This window comes from Leuresthes tenuis, unplaced genomic scaffold (genome assembly GCF_036924035.1).
Source record: "Leuresthes tenuis unplaced genomic scaffold, fLeuTen1.0.hap1 SCAF_22, whole genome shotgun sequence".
Taxonomy (NCBI): Eukaryota; Metazoa; Chordata; class Actinopteri; order Atheriniformes; family Atherinopsidae; genus Leuresthes; species Leuresthes tenuis.
In genome coordinates, this window is record NW_027325376.1 from 16,712,985 (window position 1) to 16,733,323 (window position 20,339).

A 20,339-nucleotide genomic window follows, 5' to 3' on the forward strand; every position below is an offset into this window, starting at 1 on the left:
GTTCATGTCTTTGGTTATATCATTTTAATTATTAGTTCATATATATACATATATAAAATCAACCGGTTTTTGTGTTTGTGTTCTTTACGCACGTGTGAGTCCAACAAAATGAGAATTCACGAGTAGCAACTATATGAGACTGGAATTTATTAGTTATTAATTAATAATTGATTGTTAATTTAACATACCAGAATCGTAAGATTCTATCTTTTCCTTCGATTGAAGGTGGTGCCCTAAAACGAGGTTAAATAAGGCTTATTCAGATAGTGAGAACTTTCGGATAAATCCTTATATCTTATCACATCACGCTACGTGTGTCCGCTATAAATATATATTGTTGGTGCCTTGTGTGCCTGCGATATATAATTTGGCTACATCGCCCACCCCTAGAATGCATGCACAAACAGGTTTTTATTAACATCTAAAATACATACGTTTACCACTGCGTTATATCACCCATTATTTCAATGACACTAATCAACTGTTTGGAACTGTCTCAACTGAGGATAACTGTCGCAGTTTTGCAAAGGAATCTGTGTTTGCTCTTCCTGAAAACAAGACTTTTAGCTGCTCAACAGTCTCTGGTTGTTGTCTGGTTCTCTTCCTTAGGATATAAGATACATTTTTAACAGGAGATACTGTTTATCTGGACTGCAGAAGCCATACTGTGGGGCTTCACACAGAGACTGAGGTCTGGTATCGTTCTGCTGAATACTCCTGATACTCCTTTTATAACCAATTCGGACACCCTGACCTGTCACCTATCAATGAACCATTTGTTGAATCCTCCAGAATATTGTTACTGGGATATTCCACAAACTCGTTTTTCCTCACATTGTAGCATTCTAATTTATGAAAAACCTTTTTGTGGGACAAAAGCATGAAACATGACGCAGATGCACAGGAGATGAGGCAGCAGATGTCAGAAGAGGCTGCGAGTGCTTCCACCATGCATCACCTGGCTAATTAACTAAACAAACCTCCTGATGTTGGACTCTGGTTTAAGCACACACTGTAACCCTCGCTTGTTAAGGGGTTAGAGTGACCAGACAGAAAGTTGACTTGACAGTAGTTTTTACAAGAGTTAAGGGGGCTCAGCGTGAGTGAGGGAGGGGCGAGATGAAAAATTTATTAGATGTCACATCAAGTTTGGCTGATGCTAAAATGTCACAGTGACATCCTCACCCCTTCTCGTTGTCAGCATTTTTCTCCTTGCAAGTGGCAGTCCAGTGTGTTGGCATGTTTGAGAGGCAGCTGCAGGGCACATGATGCTTCGTTTTTACACACAAGTGAGATGCTTAATTTAACAACCCACACTGGGATTCAGAAAACCCCCTGACTGCCAGAGATATCTGTGTATAGAAATGCAACAACAACACACACAGTCTTGTCTCTATTCAAATCTCTCAAGTCAAGTTGATATGCCTTTGCACAGAAAAGGACTGTGTGGTCCCTTGTGAGCTGAAAAAAAGAAATTCATGACCATCTTGCCTATATTTATGCAAAACTTGTAAGTCTCATGGCCATCAGCTCCAATATAATATAGATTTTTGAGACTTAACTTTCGCACTAAACCCAGATATAACTCAGACTGGTTATCACAAATAACACAAGCACACACGCACATATATATATATATATATATATATATATATAAATATATATATATATATATATATATATATCACAAGCACACACGCACATATATATATATATATATGCAAACCTTGGTGTTAGCCTAAAATAGTCTTGTTTGCATTATATGCTTGTTGAATTTTATTTTCCAGTCTTTCAGCCATGTGGAGCATTCAGGAAATAGGGAAAAGTGGCTGCCAGTGACTCCCACCCATACAGTATAGCTTCCACCTCTGTAATTCATGAACATGGGGAAGAGACAACCAGATGGATGGAACAGAGAGAAAGTTAGGGTGGGGACATATAACACGTGTTTCTTTTTATGCTTTGTGGCTCTCTTCAGAGGGAAAGAGATGAGATATTCTGCCAATCTATTCACCCATGAATCAATTTCTCATCCAAATGCCACTGTACCGCTTATTTCCTTTCTTATGGCTCAAGTAATTCATATTTATGTGATAAGAAGAGAGACTCGGAAAAGGAAAATATTTAACTGCAAATTACTGTTCCATGTATTCTTTTATGCCCACCCTTGCTGCTTTCATAAAAATGAATTAAAGGTAAGCAGCAGCCAGGTGCAGAAAATTAAAATCAGCTTGATTAATTGACCAGAAATAACTGATGCCTCATAATGTTTCAGTGTGGAAACATCTCCTGACCCACCACTACTTACAATATTGCACATCTGAGGTTTCATTAAGACATTTTAGTTTCAGCTTCCCAAACTCTAAAACCCAGAAAACGTGTTATATTTGACATCAGTCGGATTAGACAATTATTAATATAACTGGTCTGTTAAACTTGGAAATCAAGAACATGAGATGAATGTGTGTGAAATGTTACTGGCTCCTGGGACACCTTACATTTTAGAAGGCATTTGGGGTCATTTGCTTTCCTTTTGATTTGCTTTTTTGGTCAACGGATAGGATTCATCACCACTGCCTCTTCCAACAAGGAACAAATTTAGCTTTTACAGGAGGGAAGGAATGTATTTCTCTAAGGAGGCCCACTGTTGCAACAAGAGCTTTGAATCTGTTCAATTTGCTGCTAAAATCACTGTGTACAGACACTGAATTTTAGGTATGTGGAAAAAGGTCTTACAATGTAGCTACACTGAGAAACATTAGCAAGGGAACATTCCTCTGCAAGATTAGAAAGGTCACAAACAGGGGCTTGTCAGACATGCCTGAATAATTTCTCCTGGCCTCTTTGAGCATCAGAAAAATATGGCCAGACAAAGTTAAAGTTAATGGTGAACGGTATTTATAAATGGTATTTACGGTATTTATAAAAAATAAGTTAAAGTCAAAGTCCTTTTTCATTTGCCACATTTCTTATTGTGCCGATAGCTGTCTCCTATTTAATGACAGAGGACTTTTTAATGAACACCCAACTCCACAAACTGTCTTTTCCTCAAAATTAAGGCCAAATGTTACTTGTTCGTGAGATTTTTGGAGATGTATCTGAGAACTTTTGAAACAAACAAATGCTCTCATTATTACCTAGTTGGGTGAGTCATCTCAGAGAGTTCATAAGCTCTCCAATTAGTCACTTTCAACTTTGTCATCTGTTTGCAGATAACGTAGTGTTTACAGTACAGATGTAAATCGGGGGTGAGTGACTCAGCTGCTACCAAGCCACAGAAGCTGCACAAGGAATCTGGTCTGAACTAATTATGACTCTGAAAAGAGGAGAAAGTCTCCCACCAAAATTTAATTGGACATTTTGGCAATCTTTGAAATTGCCCTTTGTTTTCTCTGTGCTGCTATTATTGAATGTCGGGCATAGTTTTCTAATTCCGTTGATCCCCAGTCCAAAATGAGTCAGACTTTTATGAAGGACAAGGCTGGTTCTATCTGGCAACAGAAAATTAAATTACCATATATACCTCGTAGCATTATCATCTTGTTATCCCCTGAGTCAGTTAAAGATATTGGGCAGTTGATATAAAATCCCAATATGCAGCTTTAACTGAAAATCAGAGCCTAGTTCCTCAGTGGCTCATATTTAATATGGAGTTGTTCAATTTGGTACTTTAGACCTTTAGATGTCATTCTAACACATTTTATCATATATTATTGGTTCGGTGAGGTTGGTTTCATCTGCACAAATGGAAAAGTTATTTGAAATTAGCTTTGACTTAATTTTTTTAACCTTCATCTTTGAAAGGAGGCTATTGAGTGCAAGCTGTTTTTTCCAGTGATGCCTGATTACAGTAAAAGCACATTCAACAATGAAATAAGATGATATAAATTAAAGTACACAAATAAATGTATGGGATCAATGAAAAGCTTTCAGACAGTATTAAAGTAAATTAAAACATCCATTATTTTCATCCTCTCATCTGAGGGGGTTTAATGCTTAATGCATTATTCTATTCGTTATATACAGGAATATTGGAATGCATCATTATCTATGTATGCCACACATGTTTGCAGGAACATTTTCCAGACGCCAACACTTCCAAAGACAAAGACATAGGCAGAGAATAAAAGAGGAGGGATTCTAGTACTAGTAGTAGTTCAACAGCAGATGATGTAATCTCGGGCATGTCACTGTAAAGGAGCGTATTTGCACCCTGGACATTGAACCACTAAGTGATTCTTTTCATCAATATTGTCTCGTCTAAGAGTTCACTTGTGATATTTTGGTAGCTGCATCACCATCTGCTGCAGCTGATATTGCTGTGACATCATCAGCTCAGTTGTTGCTAGGCTACAAACAAAACACCCCAGTGCATTTACTGCTACATAAAGAGATTTCAGCCAGTGCCCTCACACTCATGGGGTCAAAGGAAGCTGAACAAACTCTGAAGTGACGCTTTAAGGCGACAGACTGGAATGCGCTCAGTGATCCACATTGACATGACATCTATGCCGTGACTGAATGTGTCACTTTGGGTAAAGTTTAAGACCATTGTTCTTTCATTTGGCTTCACATTAGACAGCAAAGTTTATGGCTGTTTTTTCGTCCTCATATTACTACATGGTTAATGCTATCATAGTTTGGCCTAAAAGAACATTTTTCCCAACCAATACATCTCTGACAAAGCATCGTAAAGAGTTGAAAGTGACATTGGGCTTTTGTTTTTCCAGAAACATTTATAGTACATGTAATCCGTTCTAATTGTATTATTTCAATTCTTCTGACTGAGCAGGAGAAAAAACATTGTGCATTCAGCTGTTAATATCACTGGAAAAAGGCTTCTGCCGAATTAGCCCGTCCTTACTCACCATTTTCATGCTGTTAAATAATTGTGTTTACAGCACAGCTAGCTGACAGGAGAGAAGCAAAGAGATGGAATGACTGTCTCTCCTAGAAATGATAGTTTATTTCCCATACATTTATCTGTCCATCTGCAAAGCAGCCACAGAGCAGACACATGGCCTGGTGGTCAGCCCATGTGTTACCACGTGTTACCACGTGCCCATGTGTTTATATGATAAAGGACATATCCAGTGTTTGGAATTCAAAAGTAAGACAGGGAAGTTGACTGACTGCTTTGCTTTTTAATTCTATTGTAAATAGTAGACCTAATTACCAAGTCTTTCTTCGTGTTTGTGATCATCACACAGAGGAAATAGAAGTTTAAATCAGGGTCGCCTGCAAAGTAAAACATGTGGTTTGCCAGGAGCCAAGGTGGGGTATCAACACAAAAGAAAAACACAGCCTCTTTGTATTACCAACTCAATTACATGCATGAAACACACGCTCGCATCCACAACTAAATGCGTATTAGGAACACACGTCATCATTGCAGTAAATGACACAGAGTAACATTGATTTCTAGGGGCTGATTGGTACTGTAATAGTGTTTCATACCAGTGCTGTGAGCTGGGTAACAGCTTTCATTGTATCAAAGTCAATTATGGTAATCATTTTAAAATGGAGTGGATGACGCCAGATGTGAATTTATACCAATGAGGCGATGTTAGACTCTGCAATACTCTGGGATCCTCGAAGACGGGGGATGGCAAATAGTAATTAATTTACATGCAGCACACTGTAGAGAAAGTGACAAACATGCCCTTGGATTACAAATAAACTTCATTATTGCAGAGAACAACTTTCGGCTGTTTTATGAAAAACCAACATTGGTCAGAAGAGAGCAACTCCTCTGAGCTCTCTTTAAATATTTATCTCTGCATCCCTCCCACTGTCCTTGACTTCAAATGTGTGATTTTACACAGATGCAACATCTCTCCAACTGAAAATGGAAATATGACCATAATCTCTAGACGAGAACAACAATTATTGACAGCCAGTTGATCTGCAAAATCATTAGCCTTAACTATTTCCTCCATAATGTCAGTCGGTGTTTAGAATGTAGTTAGCTAAAACAAGACAAAAGACATTCTATGGATTTAACTTAATTCCACGAAAGCATCTCAGGAGCTTTTCATGATTAGATTGTTGGATTACTTTCAATCAAATCCTGCAATGACTACAACTGTCTAACAAGAGGTTTACAGAGGAAGTGACTGTTAACATGTCATTTATCATAAACCTTAAACTGTATCAATCTCATAAAGTAATTCACATTTCCTTTACTTTACCTTTGTAAAAATGTTTAAATTTTGCAAACTGTAAATCTTCGAATGCTTGATGCGTTTTTTAAGGAATGATCAAGTTCCTGATCCCATATGCTTTTTGGAGTCAGTTTCAGGCAGACTTGGAGCAACCTTTTAAACTGATTATGAGAGAAAAGATCCAAGTCCAAATTATGTAGCTAACTGTGATCATGTCTTTCTTTGAGTTTTTTTTTAATTTTTTATCTTATACATCTCTTATATTTTTACCATTGAGCTTTCTTGTATACAGACAAAACACTTTGCCTTTCCTCTTGCTATTGCTTGTCCATTTCATAAATTACTTTTAAACATAAATTCCTAAAATTCGGGACACACATTGCAAATACTCTGGTTGGGTAGTCTATGCTTCATGCAAGCAAATTACCAGCTTTTCCCATAGTTTTTCTTGGAGGCTTTCATCGGGCTCTTTGGACACCATGTACATATTCAACCATTTATGTAGGCACAAGCATATTGCAAATTCCTCCTCACCACATGAAGACAGCTTTCCTCACAAAGGGGGGGGGGGGTCGTGATGGGGTTTCTGGATCGGTGGAAACACAAATTGTGTGGAACACATAAAATGTCAGCTCCAACACAGTTTCATGAATTATTCACCAACCAAATTTGGATTTGGACGATTCCTCCCTAGAAATGTGAACATCCACCATTTCTGGCCGTCATGCCACCTTTTTTACGGCTAATTTTACCTTCAACACATTAGCTTGGACTTTCCCTAAAAAAGAAATAAATTAAAATAAAAAAAAAATGTATATACCAGTGTATATATATATATATATATATATATATGTATATACCAGTGTATATATATACAAATATATCCCCACAGCACAATAACACTGTTGAAATTATGTATCAGCACCACACAATTCTGTAAGTTCCTTCATGTCCTGGTCGGGCGGCCGTGGCTCAGTGGTTAGAGTGGGTCGTCCAATATGGTGGTTCGATTAAAGATTGGGGAACTGACAGCTGGAGAGGTGGCAAGGCACCGTACCCCCATGCTCCCATGGCGCTGTGATTGGCCGCCCCAGCATATAGCATCTGTCTAGATGAGTGTGTGACTCTGTGCATGTGTGTGTTCAACGGGTGCCAACCTGGATGGGTCAAATGCAGAGGAGTAATTTCGCGTGACAACATGACAACAAAAGTAATCTTAATCTTAATCACTGCCTTGGCTAACGGTCCCATGTAAGGCCATAACAGGTGAAGAGGTGAAGGTTTGATTTACTAGCATGGCATTCACGCAACCATAAAAATCAGGTCCTGCGGTCATTTTACTAAAATGTCATCCAATGTACAATGCTGTCATTTTATTATCATATAATAATAATAATTTTAAAAAAAAGAAAAGAAAAAGAAGGCATGTACATCTACAAGTAATGGTCCACCACAAGCTTCGAACCCCAGTCTCTTGGTGAAAGTCCTGTTTTGTGCAGCTTGAATTCTTCAAAGCAAATTTGAATAAATAAAGACTTAATAGGACACGGTCTATGGACACACTAACAAACAGAAGACAGCGAAGGCACCTCAGCCTCAGTCATGGTCACGAATATCAAGCAGTGTTCATATAGCCTGTCATCAGATGCCTTTGATATTACTGTCACACACTCACAAAATGGAATACAGGCTTGAACTAACAAAAAAAAACAAACACACCCATAACTCATGCAGAAGCTTTCTGTGAATTGCTCCCATAGATTCCGTCTTTCAGCTGCATTGTCCCAAACAACACTCCTGCCTTCAATCATGCTGATTTAATTTCCATCGACTCCGACACCTTTTTTGTTCAGGAGCAGGACGAAGACTGACAGGACAACAAATGACAAATGGCTCTTGACTACCGGTGAATAAATTCAGCTTTACCCTCTTCACCTAGAGCTTTAGCTATTGTGGCGACAACCGATGCAGATCGACTTTTTAATTTTTTTTCTTTTATGGAAAACACAGAGAGAAAAATTAATTCAACATAAAAGCCTCTCTATTCATTTTGGAAGGTTATCAGCACAGGCTGGTGAGGACGACTTCAAAGAGTGGTGACAATAAAGGAAATCAGTGAGAGTTTATTTTGAGTTTAAAAAATAAAAAGCTGTGTTATGGAGGTTAAACAGAGGTTGTCTGGTCTGGACCAAAGCAGAAGTTTAGTACTGGTTTGTTGTATCATCCTGGTTTACTTAAATTTTTAATATTAAACCAACAGACACCTAATAAAAGAAAAAAGGACAAAGTAACACTTACAGGAGCTGAGTAGGTTTTATGTGGTGGTAATCATAACATCACCACAGTCACGTCTTACTCTGAGAGGCAATTCTAATATGTATTGTTGAGGGTCTCTGTTTTTTCCCCCAACCAGTGTCATGGAACAATTTGGAATAGTCTCAAAAACTTGCACGGCTCAGGTTAGGCAGCAAAAAGTTTGAAGCTAAGCTTACAACAACAAGCAGTATATCAGTTCCTAGAAAACTGGCAGCTTGAGTCCTCCCCTCTCCGCCAAACACACACAATCTTTAACCAAATATCCCACTGAAAGTACTTTGAAGTTATGCAAGGTGAGTCAAACGCTTTTTATTCTTCATCAGAAAAAAAAATCATCTTCATCAGCACAAATAGAGTTCTGGGAGACCAGAATTATTCACTAATTCAAACTTGATAAGTGGAAAAATATTTTCAAATGATCAAAATAGAAACTGTTTGATTTCCTCTAACATTTGAAGAAGGATTTATTGACTTGAACTAATTAGAATACCATGTCTTTATTGGATGGAGGCCATTATTTTTAATTAATCCTTATTGTTATCAGTACAACTTATCTCCAGTATCTACAGTGCCTTGATTGGATGCATAAAACCAAAATTTGGATCTTTGAGTCCATTCATCCCAACTGGAAATCCTGTTATTTTCAACTGTGCATGAAACTCTGCCTTCTGTTTTTTTCCCTCTTATGGAATCAGCCTCGAGGACATTTTCTGGTGAATTTTCGGAGAGCGACCACACTGTGTACTGGGAAGTATAAAACAACATGGTGAACAAACTACCTGCTTGACAGTCAAACTGATCACTAGGCTCTGAACACATTCAACTGAAAACTTGGTCGTCTTGTGCAAACCGATTCGTACGTTATTTAATTCAATAAAACTGGTGGCAGCAGTCAAACAACTACGTCTTGCTTCCGGCCCAGTAGTATTATTTTCATCCTTTTGCAGTAATTCATGCACAGATTCCATAAAATTGGGTTAGGCTCGGAGGACTGTTCAAATTAGCTTTTCCCGTTGCTTCATGGAAATTTTTAACCATGCTAAAACAGTTGTTGAATTATTAATTGGGATTGTGAAATTATATATATGTTGAAAGCATATTTAAATTACTACTGTCTTAACACGTTATACACCAAATAAAACTATTATTTCATTATTATAGACCACTTTCTCTGACATAAGAAACCTGGCTTTTTAATTGGATGCTGGTTTTTATTTGAGGAAATATGATACTACAGAAAGAGTCAGAGGACATAAGTGGAAGTGTGTCATGTGTGCGGTAACCTCCTCTGACTCATACCTGTATGTATTGTTATGCCATAACTTTTTCACATCGCTAAATTTTTTTGCCTCTCCACCAGATGTTCTCAAACACTACAGCAGGAGCATCCTGGATCTGAGTCATCAACATTTCAGCCAGATTAAGTGGTTCCAGCGCATTATAGATGTGGTCTGAAAAGCCATGTGAGGTGTGATTTCAGCAGAACTCCTTTTCACTGCAGTCATATCACAGCACATATGAATAGTCTTATCTTCTCGTATGGCGATGACTATCCGTCATATCCGGTGTAACAGTTAATTTTATAACATTTTTAGATGAGCTTCATAGTTCTGCTGATCAATTTGTGCAGTGATATCCACCTTTTCCAAGTGGACCCTCTCCTAGTTTAACTGTCCTGCTCTCATGTTTCACATCCTCTCAGAAAAAATGTTTCAACTCACTAATCAGCCTCTTCACCAATTAGGAGACTTGAACAATGAGTCCCTTTGTCTGCATGCTAACCATTCGCCACTTTTTCCTTGGACTGGCTGCACCACTGTTATGTGCACTAGGCATGTTTGTTTCCCTTTTTCTCTGATCTTTAACATTCGAACGTGCAATTTTGCAGCTGTTCAGATCACCGAACAGGCTAAATTGACAAGCACACTTTACTCCTTATGTTGGCAGCAGTTCAGCCCCGACCACTTTTGACTAAGAGCTTATTATTCCCATTTTTTACATAATCTATATTTTCTGCTCAGCAGGGCTCTGTCCTGGAACACAGCCACACTGATTCATACATATAAATCATGTACACATGATTAAGTCAGGTAGGGTCTGCAAAACGGCTTGCACAGGAGGCACCATGGGTAGCCTGGGCAAAACATTTAAATTAGCCTCGTAAGAGATTTGCCAATTAGATGCCGAAGAATATGGGCTACCGACTGATGTGCTGCCATTGTGAGCTGATCTCGCTTTTGAGGCCTCCCTGAATCAATGCTTTGCATATTTTTAAAAATCCAAAGCGCTGTTCATTCAAGACGATATTTTTTTTCTCCTTTGTTAAACCCTTTCATTTAATCACTTAACTTCATGTCTGACCTCTGAGATATGTCTAGATTGTCAAATAAGCAAGCAGGTCAAAAATGTACATAGTATGTCATTGCAAGATTTACATAATTGACATTGACATCGCAATGGACAATCCTCCCTTTCATCTCTATGAAAACACAGTATTGGTTCCTGGAGTGAGACTGCATTGGCAGATCAGTGTGTGCATCACAAAAACATCCTGAATTACCACAGTCTTAAATAAACTTGCCTAAACCAATTCCTTTCCGCTTTTTTAATATTTCAATAAAGTCTGTTTTTCCAAAATATACTAATTAATGGTAACATATTTTCAAAAATCAGAAACAGCAAAGTTACAGCTAAAAGCAGTCGTTTGGACTTTTATTTAACAAGTACAAATATAAAAAAAAATTAAAAATTTGGATGGAGGCAAAAATTATTGCTAAGATGGATGACTTTTGAGCCGTCAGGCAGCACTGCATGAGAAACCATCATACCACCATGATCACAATAGCCACATAAGCTTTGGAGTATCTTAGAAAACCATTTTCACTCAAAACAGTCTGGCAGTGCATGCAGAAATGTGACCTGAAACTGTATCAGCCAAGGTAAAAGGCTTCTGCGCAGAAACACTGCTGAGATCCCCAGGCAGCTCATCTCAGATGGACAGACAGACAGTGGACACGTCTCCTGTGCTCGGAGGAATCCACATTTCTTACAAGCTTGTGTTTGGGAAAAAAAAACAGATGTCAGGTTATGCTTACCAGAAATGAGAAAAACACCATCCAAGCTGTTATCAGAGAAAGGTGCAAATGCCTGCATCTGTGATAGTATGGCATTTTTATCGGTCTCATCAGTACTGGATATTTTTATATTTTATGTATTTCCTAAGACTGGGGATAAACCTAACATTTTATAACCTGGGGAAAGCAATCAAGTTAACACAGATGTTCTCCTATGTACACTTACTGGTTTAACTTGATTGAAGGTTTCTGTGATACAGCTCTTGGTACTGAAGGTTGGGTGAAGTGACTAATAAAAATGATGACAAAAATTAACAAAAGGAATTTCGAAAGAGCCCAAGCTGTTGAGAAAGTATGTCTTCATTCACTTTTATGGGGTGCCTTTAGGTCAATGGTAACACTGTATGTTAAGCTGACAGTTCTCATTAAAAACCATGTATAACCCAATTGCTACTTTGCAAGTGCATGTAAGACCCCATTCACCATAGTGTACATAAAAACATCCACTGGAAAGAAATACTGTATTACTTGTTACAGTAAATTATGACTGCATGAGTCAAAAGGAAATATTATTGCTCTCCCTCAGCCTGTTTTATCATATCAGATAAGTTTGCATTGGAAACCATTTTATGGCTTGCTCTTATTTAAGTTAACATTATATCCATTTTCATGTATAACAAGATTGTTGATGTTTATCGACCCATCGGTTCAATCTGTGTGTTGTAATTCTGTTCTTTGGGAATTTACTGTGCTTCATCGTAATAAACTGAATTGTTGCTTTATCAATGAAACCAAAAGATGAAAAAGTACACAATTACAGTCCTCCGTGAAAAAGCAAACAACCTGTCTTCATTGGAACAGCTTTCCACTTAACTGCCTGCGATTCCTGCTACTCACAAAAACCCCATTTGACACTGGACGGACCTTTTAAGAACATCTGTAACCCTGAATCATTGTAACTTTCACGAGGACACAAACTAAAACAGCTACATGGATTTTGGCTGTGCAGACTTAAATCTATGCTATACTTTGGTGGTGAGTTTGACATGTTAAAATTAACAATGTTTGAACTGAATGTGTATAGAATGTTGGAGTATTAGTTACAACACCTTTTAATATCCTGTTATGTTTGGGAGGACAATTCATATGACATAGGCATATTCATGAAAACTTTGAGAGGACTAGTAATTAATAGCATAGCTAATAGCTTATCTTAAAAGTAAGGTCAGAACTAGTGAATGTCTTCACTTATTGGTGGATTTATAATTCAGTAGACTTTAGAGAATTTCCCACATCTCAACATGAACACTGAGCTTGTAATGGAATACTCACCCAGCACTTGGCTCTTTTTTGTGCCATTTGGTGAGGTTTTTAATATGACAGATGCAGGAACAAACTCTGCATAATCTTCATTTGTTCAGCATGTGACCAGCAGCACTCATACACACACAGTGTCCATCATTTACATAAACTTCCATTATTAAGGAATCTATGGTAACATTAACACTAAAACATGTCTTCAAACTCACAGTGATGAGTCATGTTTTGGAACTTTTGTCCCTACCAAAAAGACTAGGTCTCTCCAACAGCTGAATACGTAAAACATGAATTAAATTACATTGTGTGTCCAAAATATACATAAAACACTGCAGCATAGAGAACACAGTGATCTGCAGCAGATTAAAGAGCCAAGAGGAAATGCTAAGATTGATGCAGAACAAAAAATAAGTCGACGAATGAGAGAGCACTAAGCAAGACAATCTGCCAACTCATCACTTTCACTTGCATAGTACCAACTGAGTATTTTATGGGCTTGAATATAAACTGCTCTTTAGTCACAGTACACTTCGAAAGATCTGACCTAGGAGTACTTATAAATCATTTGTTTACAGTACAGTTCAGAATGTCGTCCTTTTAGTAGCCACACACCACTGAGCATGCAATGGCATAAATACAGTGGACAATAGTTAGACTTTAATATAATTTATTTAAAATGTTGTCATCTTAACCTTTAATGATAAGTGCACATTGTGATTTTTCTCTGAGAAAGATTTAAGTTCTCCCACATCATACATTACAGTTTTTTACAACCGCTATGACCCGTTGTTCAATACTTTTAATGCTTTTTCAAAACTCTTCACACAGTTGCCGCAACATCAGCCTGTGTGGGCTATACAATCAACACAATTCTTCTTCTTTTGACACAAAATACACACATTTTACAACTCCTTTTACACACAAGCTCAACCAAGACCAAAACAGTAGATGTTAACTGGGGAATTTTCACTTGCTTTCACACGGTTTGTCAAAACAGAAAACCTAATGTTCAAAACTACTGGATTGAAGATTACACTGATCACAGCTAATTCCCGTCTGACCCAGCTCAGGTGCTGGGCTTTTTTCAATCGCATCACCAATCACATCTCCTATATTTATAGGCGGATTTTGTGAGTGAAAACAACAAAAGATAAGACAAGGGACAAGGTGGAGGACTACAAAACACAAGTGAGAAAAATGCTAAGAGGTAGAGGTAGAGTTAGAATGTGTGGTGGGGTTCAAAGAAGGGCCAAAGATAGGGGGACCGATGAAATACGACCTACTATCATCGACCATGTCGTCAACAATGGGTTGTCACATAGAGAGGCTGGAGAATGTGTGCAGCCAAACCTCAGCCGGAGCATAGTGGCATCCATTGTCCGGTTTTTTCGAGGATAGATCACAGTATGCACTGTATTGTATGAGGACATGAATTACAGTAACTGTATTCTTCAGGCCCCGACAGTAATATACAACTTGGTTCCTCTAAGTCGTAGTTTATGCTTCAATGTGATGTCGATGACGTCGGTACTTAGCAGTGACGTTGTCGTCGTTGACCCCTCCGCCGTAGCCTGACGTGCACCTCCCAAAAATTCTAACTACACGTCGCCTCGAGGCGACCACCTCCGCAAATGTCGTCTCTCTCGCCTGCGACTCAATATTTGCAATATAAGCATTTGTTCTTCAATATTGATGCAAGGATCCGGCTATAACCCCTACAACCACACAGCCACACCCCCCTAGCGGCATGGCAGTGAATTGCAGAGCAACGTGTTCCCTCGACGCAGACCTTCGAATGCTCAATGGAAGACGTCACGTCAACGCTGGCAACGTTCCGGACGACTATAAATCTAGCTTAAGGGTTCAACACTTACGCCCTTCAGGGGGCATGGGCAGGCTTCTGAATGAAGAACAGGAGCTTGCCATTGTTAACATGGTGATTGCTAACAATGAAATAAAACAAAGAAATTCAGGCCAATATTTTACAAGACAACCTTGTCTTTGAAAACATCAGAGCACTCAGCCATACCTCTATTTCTCGGACTCTGGCAGGACACAAAGTCCTGATGAAGCAACTTTAAAATGTCCCTTTTGAATGGAACAGTGTTCGCATCAAGGAACTCCATCACCAATATGTCCAGGTGTATTACTGTAAATCCATAATACACAGTTTACAACAGTTTTGAAAAAGTGTTTAAGGTTCTGACAACCAGGTCATAGCGGTTCTAAAAAACTGTAATTCAAATCCATCTCTTAGGGTAAGAGTATGGTCTAGTCCACAAGTACATGGGTGAATTTTTGAGTGAATTGTCTTCCCTGACACAGCTAACTGCAGGCACCATGCAAGTGGATCATACTTGCCTTATTTTTCTAACCATGTCTTGACAATGTGTTTGCTCTGAAGGATGATCTGTCCTTGCCTACTAAATATTTGCGAGCGCACAACTTTTCGGATGGCACCATCACATGATCTCATCATAGCTGTCTTTTGTTAATCTGCAGCTACATCTATTCAAAGTAACATTCAAGAATTTGGCAAATAATTTGCTCGCGGTTATAGGATGCAAAATTTCTGTGTGAGCCCTGCACATGCACACAGAGGGATCATTTTAGGGATCATTAAATGGTGGTCCAGCCCTCTAGCCAGAGTGTTGTAGATATTTTAATGGGTTGATGGCCATTTCTCCTTAACCTCCAAAAGATGTTTTGCCTACTGTTCCTGCAACACTAAAAACAAAAGCAGCTTGAATTAATTTGGAATTAAATCTATATGCACATCTTCCTCTCCTTGTGTCATAGTTATTTGAACCTGAATTTCCAGGGAGGGTGAGAAAGAGACATGAATAGTCAGAGTCAAGGCTGAAATTTCATACACAGTGAACAAAATGAGATATCCTTGTTTTGGAGCTGTGATTTTAACACTGCGTAACTCAAATCTTACTTGACAATGTTCTACAATTGACTAAATGCCTATGTGAAGGCATACTAAATCAGGGCTCTGGCATTTTCTCTACATGCTTAAATCCATTATTAATCAGAGAGATAAATTAATAAAATAAAATCCTCATGGCATTAATTACAGTTGTGATACAGTGATACAGATTTTTTTATCTAATTAATGCATTCTCGGGATGCTAGCAGAAATTGATAATTATGTTTTAAGCATTTTCACATACAGTATGTACCTGACTTTAATGGAATAGGTAAGTGTGCTGCAGCAACCAAAACAGTAATAGAAGTTGCATGAGCTTAGTTAATGTGATGTACACCGTCGCCCAACCATAAATAATGCCATATGTTCTGGGTAGGACTGGCATCTGTAAACTTGTGATTCCCCTCCATCCCATCCCATTCCTAACATACATACTGGGGTCTCCACATTAGTAAGAGTCTAACATACAAGACAAGACCCAAAGAGAAGGCTGTGCAATTATTAGAAACACCTTTTAGATAGTCCAGCGAGTATTAGCAGGGTGAGATGATAACTAGGACGGAGTGCCAGTATACGGGGTAACAGTCATCAAGTGCCATTGGGAAATACCACTTATTTTGGTTGAGAATATGGTATTTCGAGTTCTAGAGAGAAAAGCAGATGTTTGCCAACCAAGCAGAAAATAGTAGTGGTTGACAAAGCACAGAAGACAGGTGTGGCAACCGATGCTGATGGTAACATCTGGAAGGAGGAGCATGAGAACATCTGAAGAAAATGTAGGAAGTGAAGCAAAAATAAGTCCCAGTGGGAATGGCATATACTATGAAAGTGGTTTAAAAGACTGCAAATACAACATCTGAGGTTATTGTTCTAGCTCAGATACTCCACAGGACCCTCAGACTTTCAAACATCTGATAGAGTACCAAAACACTAAAATTACATGATTGATCATCCATTTCTCACTCCTGTAAACACCAAAAGACCAGCATTTGATTTCCAGGCCTAGCAATCAATAAATCATTCAGGACTTGACAGTATGTGAGGTGTTTTATAGGGTACAGGTACACCTCCCATTTCCACCACACAAACAAAGGTTGTGGAAAGACACAAAAAGACAGATGGAGAAAGAAAGTAAAGAGACTCAACAAAGACAACTTCAGCATAATCTCTCTATCAGTGGCATCAGTGGCAATTTCCAATGCTTCAACAGGAATGATTAGATATCCAGCACCAGAAGGAAAAGAAAAAGCCTCACGCAAACCTGTTCCAAGTTGATGGATACAGCAACCTTGGACCATTATATAGTGCCTACTTTTATCATGTCATGCTTCATCATCCACACAGGGGAATATCACCAAACCTACTGAAGAGGTTTATTAGATATAAGTGACATGACCACACAAATATGATGAAAAACAGGTTAACAATCTCAATCCACAAGACAGAACAGCAAGTTTCACATTTCTATGAAATGGCAAAGCTTTTGGGATATGCTGGCATATGATTTGCCACACGAAAGAAAGAAAAAGGATTTCAGAAATGTATACCGGAAGACATGTTTCATAATGTTTTACAATCAATTCTCCAAACAAAATTAATTAAATTGTCTTTGTTGAACTGGTACGTTCTTATGCTGTATTAAAGAATGCCCAGATGCAGCTGCTTGTGCCTTCAGTCGAAAATAATCGAATTTGGTGAAAGAGAGAAAACGCTACCCATGAAACAAATCCACTGGCTTGATACTAACTGATTAGGAAAGGGACATTTCTCAAACAGATATCCTCTTGGAATTCAACTGCAGACTTCAAGCAATCAAACCTTTAAAAAAACAGCACCTAACATCAGTTTGCACATATGAAAAACTGGCACAGATAAACCATATTAATTTGTGATTGATTGTGATCAACCTGAGTACAAAACATAAATGTGAACGCTGGAAACTGAGGCTGGTGGAGGATGAGGAAAGGGTGGGGGCAAGCAGTATGATAAGGTACCGATGAATTGTACCAAGGTCAAGATATAGTGCTTTCAAATAACAAAGCTCATAAAGCTCCATTTATGTTCCAACTGTAAGTTTGTTTTCAGAAATAAAGGCAGCAGAGGATGACGAGAGTAGCTTATCAGCTAACTATATGACTTACCATCACAGGCTCAAACAAAGGACAGAGCAAGGACATGGGACCACATTTCTATTCATATAATTTTCTTAAGGACACTGCATTGGAGAAGGTGTCGAAATGAAATATGTACCGACCCTGCTCTGGATTGAATCAAATAAAGAAAAACTATAACAGTCGGTGGGATCTAATCAAACTCTGAGGTCAACAGAGAAAGAGATTCCAATGAATATGTTGTTTCATCTCATTTTATACTCCAGCGGATTGAATGTGTGTTTTTGCTTGTGTGTTTTTACTCATTTGTTTTGGTGCTAAGCGGATTAGCCTAGTGTGACAATGGAAAAACCTGGAGTCGCGTCTCCCTCTCCCTTACCTCTTCTTTTCTCTGGATCCCTCCCTTCGTTCACTTCCTCACTTTCACTGCGACTATAGACGGATGCAACATCTAGTAATTCCCGAACACAAACAGTTTGAGGAATGTCAGGAACGGCAGTGAGCGTCAAAACATGTCCCATAAAAAGTTTCAGGCTGAAGTTGGGGTCATCCTGCCAGACGTAATCCTTTACCGGAATCACCTGGCCTAGTTTCTTTGCAACTAATCTGTCTCAACAGTCTCCGCTCAGATAAATACTGCGATGCTACTGTGTGTGTGTCCACTTTGGGGAAGCATCAACTCAACAGCACCAGGTGCTTCAGCAAAAATCACACTCTACCAGTGCCTTAGGTGAACTTCTCATCCTCTAAAAACCACCGGAGCAGTTCGACTGAGGACAGCAATGCACAAAGAAAAAGAAAGATTAGATGAACAAGCAAACTAAGACAACTGTTTCTGGTTGTTCTTATTGATTTGATGGTGACATTATGTATGCACTGAGTTAGACAGCTCCCTACAAGACATGGTTCAGAGCCATCCAGATAGATTTGGTTAAATGGAGTCATGTGAAAAAGTACACTCTCTTCCAATTCTAAGGTTTCACATGTCAAGACTTAAAAGAATTTGATGGTTTTAAAATTGGTTAAATACAACTTTATATGTAGAACAAAATAGGAAATATGATATATTTAAAAAAAGCCAAAAAAACAGAAGTATTGTGTGAACAACTACATACACCCCATGAATCACGAGCCAGCTGAACCACGTTTAGCAGCAATAAGTTAAAGTAATCCTTTCTGTAAATGATCATTTCTTTGGGGGGGGGGTACACATGGGTTACGACTGTATACAAGGACTGTACATTTTTATACAAAACTGTTTGGAGCAGTTTTACTGAGCCGATTCTATGAATATATCCTTGATTAGCGGCCTTTAAATAATATATTTACAACAAGACCAGAGAATCACAAGCAGTTTGGGTACTTCATGCCACAGGAAAAAATGCAATGAATAGCTCTCGTTCGACTTTGTTCTTTATTTTAAAATACAGCTCTTGTACACACATGACATACTTTCTCTCCTGTACCTGTGCTGCGGAAGCCGTCTCTATTAGCCACACTGTAATATTAAAAATCTTTAGCAATAAGCCAGGCAGTAGATGTGGATACCTTTGACCTTGGCGAGTTGTGGTTGGAAAACGACACCATACTTTATCTAGTGTGTAGATGTAATATAATAAAAGGGATGAAAATTGCTTTCAGCCCATGCCTTGTTCTAAGAAATATATACACCACCCATGTATGGAGTGCATGTACCTGAGACAGCGCTGATCTCTACCATTGTCTCTTCTTTCAGCACCTTTTTCAAGTTTTAAGGTGTGACTAAGTGGTGATACAAGTCTTATAAAGCAGTACATCACAGTGGGAGGCTCCTCTTTAATAACACAGTATTCAGAGCAGGATGGCAGGTGCACATTTTCAGGTTGTATGTGAGAACATAAAAAAAAGTGGTTATACTGTATAATAGCTGAACAAATCTAAATAATACATGACTCATGACAGTTTAACACATGAATTACCGCTGAGTAAATGAATTAATTCCTGTTTGTCACCAAAAACTAATAATCAACTCCATGAGGATTTATGTGATAACGTCACACTTAAAGAAAATAATCAGTTAATTAATGTTAGTTAACTCCCTCTTCAAACATTAATTGTTTTGCTATCAAGTCAGCTAGTTCCCACGAACTGGCCTGACTGTGGTGCTTCTTCTGATCAGTGACTGATTCAATTTTAATGACCAGTTCTTTTTGGGGTTTTTTAAGTTGAGTGTGAGTCTTAGGTGGGATTCATCATACTATCTGCATTACTTCATACATTAAATCATCATGAGTCATGCATCAACTAAGGATTACTGAAACATGTTTTTTGTTCCGTTTTTACAAAGTGTTGTCAGCATGAGCAACATCCTTTCTGTTTGCGAGCATGTGCAGGTGGGATTTTTTACTACACACCGAAAAACAAACATGGAAAGTAGTAATACACT